Source organism: Tiliqua scincoides, chromosome 5, assembly GCF_035046505.1.
Source record: "Tiliqua scincoides isolate rTilSci1 chromosome 5, rTilSci1.hap2, whole genome shotgun sequence".
NCBI lineage: Eukaryota > Metazoa > Chordata > Lepidosauria > Squamata > Scincidae > Tiliqua > Tiliqua scincoides.
Window position 1 is genome coordinate 90501453 of NC_089825.1, and position 4658 is coordinate 90506110.

Genomic DNA, 4658 nt, shown 5'->3' on the forward strand with positions numbered 1-4658 from the left:
GTCTCCCTGTTGAGAGATGTTCTCCCTGTTGAAATCTCACTGTTGAGAGTATGAGACAGTCCAAAATTACTGCTTGCCTTGGCTCACACACAATGGCCAGTCAGAATTATTCAACCACTGACCCCCTGAAAATTGTGGAACTCAGCCTGCTTCCAAGAACATATGATGAAGGCAAGTTCTGATGTAAGCCCTTCCACACTGACAGCCCTGGTAGGTTGTCTCTTCAAATAATACATTTCCACCCTTCTGTTTGTTCCACTCTTCTTTGTTTATTTTTTAAAATCTACTGTCATGCACTCCCCACTTCCCAGAGCAGTGAGATGTGCAAGGGCATCACCAATGAGCTTTGTTTCCTTTGGATGGAAGAGCCCTGCTGTCTTTGTAAAATTTGTCTATTTACAAATGTGCGAGCAGGCCATACTGGGATAAGCAGTACAATGCTAATATCTGGTTCCTAAAGCAGGCATGGTACACCAAAGTTCTTCACCTTTGGCCAACCCATAGTTCTCTCCAATCCTGTCTGTCTGTGCCCAGATTTCTTCTGTTCTAGCTCTGCCCCCACTTAATCCAGACATTCCCAAAATGTGTGTTACACTGCCTTAGGGAGTTGTGGCGCACTCACAGAGACACAGCAGAATGTCCTCAGTGCTCCTACTTACCTGTTCCGTGGGTACCGGCTTGGATCTCATGGAACCGTGCAAAGATTTGGGTGCAGCCACATTGGATCATGCAAGATTTCATGAGATCAAAGATGGTGGCACCCAGTTGAGCCGGGAGGAAGAGGCCGCGAGGTGTGTCGTGACCCAAGTGAATTTGGAAACCACTGACTTAATCCAATGCAATCACATTCTAAATATAAGGTACAGAGATTTCTAAACCATAAAATAACATTAAAGCCCTTTTTGTCACATCCCTGATTGCGGCTCAGTTTTGTCCAGTAAGATCTGTGTGCTAGGCTTATTCATATTTATTGAGACATTTCACAATCAACACTCTTGATTTATTTGTTTACATGTCCCGCCTGCTCCGTTACTTAGGCTCTGAATGTGTAACCAGTTGTTGTTTTTTTTAATGTATGTTAGAAGAAAAGTAAAGATACCTATGTAACAGACAGAGCCAGTGAAGACAAAGACAGAAACAGAAGATCATTGTATCTATCTTGAATTAGGAGGTAGGGCAGGGAGGCATAAGGAAGAAGAGCTTTGCATGTTGATAGGTGGCTGGCCCTCCTCTACTTGTCCAAGGCAGGTGGCAAGTGCCCATTAGCACCGCTGCCAATATTATTGAGCAGCTGCAAAAGCTACAGGTGGGCACCATAATCAGGCACAGCAGTTTTCTTGCCTGTGTGAAGCCCAAAAAGAGGGACCTTCTGGAGCTCACCCTAGGGAGTGGGCAGTGAAACCCACCCATTTCATTAAGGCCTTCCCTACCATCATTGTTTTGGGCTGAAAGTTTGCTTCCATTTTTATCAATTTCTCAGAGAAAATGGAAGACAGCATTTGTCATTTTCTGGGGGGAGGGGCTCCTGTTGCATTCTGGGAAAGTAAAATTGGGCAGCAGCTGCTGTGAAGACATGCAGTCCTGGGAAGTGCTTCCACCATCACCACTCACAGCTACAGCAGAGGTGACCCGAGGGCAGGTTTCACCGGTTGTGGAGCTTACCTTCAGCAGCTTGGCATTCTGGAAGTTTGGAGGTGACGTAATGAGATAAACATGTCTCCCCTAACCTTCGAACATTGCTTTAAATGCAATGAGCCCATCTCTGGACTGCCTCTGTTCGGTGATCTTCAGCTTACTCCGAGTTGAGTCGCTTCATGTTCTTGCCAGAATGTTGCAAGAACACGATCATCTGGGAGAGCACAAGGTGGCTGGACACTGAGTAGGCCAAAGATCGCGGAATGAAGGCTCAGATGGTATGATGTCACCCGATTCTGAGGATGTCACCTGGTGTGGCTCATCACCTATTGTGATGCCACTGAGTAACAGTAGTGTTTTTCAGTTGTGAAAGAACAGGAAAAGTTATCGTGTGGCCCCACCACAATGAAAACTGGTCTGTGACTTTTGTGGTTACCCTCAAAAGTTGCACAGGTTTGTGTGCTTTATTGACCGCCTTGAACTGGCCCAACCCTCCCTCCAAAAGCAAAAGTTCCACAGCTAAAAAATGTGAACACTGGCAGGATCATTCCCAGGCGTGGCAATGTTACAATGGCAGGTTTGACCTGAAATGAGTTTGCTGTGACAAAGAACATACACCGCCAATCAGAACTAATTAGGTCACTGTTGACCAATCATAAATAGCACCACATTCTGTGAAGACCAGAAGGATTCAACCAGCAATGGATCCTCACCAACAAGGGGGACAGAAAGCAGAGGTTGTGGGGGATGGGGAGAGGCACAAGCTGTAAGTAAACTTTATTTAGTGGAAGCTCAACCCTGGGGTGTGTTTTTTCCCTGCAGAGAAAACTGGAGCAGATCAAGGGCATCTGGGATGTGTTAGTCGGATTCAACACTGCAAACACATGGGTTGCATTAAGTCAAACTCTCACTCCCCTCCCCCTCCCTCCTTTTTCTGAGCTAGGAAAAAAATATCTCAAGCACTCCGTTCTGTTGCCACTTGGAAGCCTTCGTACCTCTGCAAACTTTTCCTTTCCTCTGAATGTAATTCACCCCCCTTTCTGTATTTCATTCTTCCCCCCCCAACTGACGTGTCAATGGAAATATGTGCCCCCCACAAATGGACCTCTCAGGAACGGCTATGATTGGAGCCCAGATTTCTAGGGGGCCTATCGTGAGCTATACCCTACTTCTGATTTCTCGATACACTTTTTGTATGGCCCACAGCCCAGCCTTATGACTGTTGGAGACCCCTGCAACAATAGCAGTTCTCCTGACGTTTGAAAGTAGCCTATCCTTTTCAAGGAATGTGGTTGGTTGGTTGGCAACCTTCAGTCTCGAAAGACTATGGTATAAGCCTGCAGCACCCAGTATTCCCAGGCATTCTCCCATCCAAGTACTAACCAGGCCTGACCCTGCTTAGCTTCCAAGATCAGTCGAGATTGGGCATGTGCAGGGTAACAGTTGCTGCAGTCAGGGAATGTATGATTGCAGGGACAGCATCAGATTGCAAACCACAGGAGACCCCTGCACATGGGTAAAGCCCCTACATGACTGAGCTCCCCTCTTCCCGCAGCATTTATCCCCCCATGTGATCCATGCTCTCTTCTCCTGTACTGTTACCAGCTTATATATAAAATAGGAGATATTTCCCCCCTATCTTAAGTCATGCCCTAGCCACCACTATGGAGCTGCTTGCATCTGCGCCAGCATGTAAGGCTGCTCGGGTCAGGGATGGGTGTTAGGATTTAGCCTGTGCTGCCGTGGCCAATCCCACCCCCCTCCTGGACCCAATTCGCCTCTCAGTCCATCCTTCCCTGACCCTTAAATGTCCCCCTGCATCTATTACACCCTCCTGCCACCCTCCCGCACCCCCTGTATTGCCTGCCCTTGTATTGTATTGGCAACCTTCAGTCTCGAAAGACTATGTTATCGCGCTCTGAAAGGTGGTTCTGGCACAGCGTCTAGTGTGGCTGAAAAGGCCAATCCGGGAGTGACAATCCCTTCCACACCGGGAGCAAGTGCAGTCTGTCCCTGGTCTGTCTCCCTGGCTATGGGCCTTCCTTCTTTGCCTCTTAGCCTCAGACTGTTGGCAAAGTGTCTCTTCAAACTGGGAAAGGCCATGCTGCACAGCCTGCCTCCAAGCGGGCCACTCAGAGGCCAGGGTTTCCCACTTGTTGAGGTCCATCCCTAAGGCCTTCAGATCCCTCTTGCAGATGTCCTTGTATCGCAGCTGTGGTCTACCTGTAGGGCGCTTTCCTTGCACGAGTTCTCCATAGAGGAGATCCTTTGGGATCCGGCCATCATCCATTCTCACGACATGACCAAGCCAACGCAGGCGTCTCTGTTTCAGCAGTGAATACATGCTAGGGATTCCAGCACGTTCCAGGACTGTGTTGTTTGGAACTTTGTCCTGCCAGGTGATGCCGAGGATGCGTCGGAGGCAGCGCATGTGGAAAGCGCTCAGTTTCCTCTCCTGTTGTGAGCGAAGAGTCCATGACTCGCTGCAGTACAGAAGTGTACTCAGGACGCAAGCTCTGTAGACCAGGATCTTGGTATGTTCCGTCAGCTTCTTGTTGGACCAGACTCTCTTTGTGAGTCTGGAAAACGTGGTAGCTGCTTTACCGATGCGCTTGTTTAGCTCGGTATCGAGAGAAAGAGTGTCGGAGATCGTTGAGCCAAGGTACACAAAGTCATGGACAACCTCCAGTTCATGCTCAGAGATTGTAATGCAGGGAGGTGAGTCCACATCCTGAACCATGACCTGTGTTTTCTTCAGGCTGATTGTCAGTCCAAAATCTTGGCAGGCCTTGCTAAAACGATCCATGAGCTGCTGGAGATCTTTGGCAGAGTGGGTAGTGACAGCTGCAAAGAGGAAGTCACGCAGACATTTCAGCTGGACTTTGGACTTTGCTCTCAGTCTGGAGAGGTTGAAGAGCTCACAAACCCATCCCATCCGGGCTTGGATCCGGCACTGACAGGCAGGTGCATGTCCTTGCTTAGCCGGCTCTCTCTGAACCTAACAGGCTGTTGGAATGGACAAA

The 4658-nt window shown here is 48.6% G+C and overlaps 1 pseudogene; it reads right to left on the reverse strand.

The window, feature by feature from the left end:
- Positions 1 to 2969: 2969 nt before the first annotated feature.
- Positions 2970 to 3089, reverse strand: LOC136654472 (5S ribosomal RNA; annotated as a pseudogene).
- Between the last annotated feature and the right edge of the window lie 1569 nt (positions 3090 to 4658).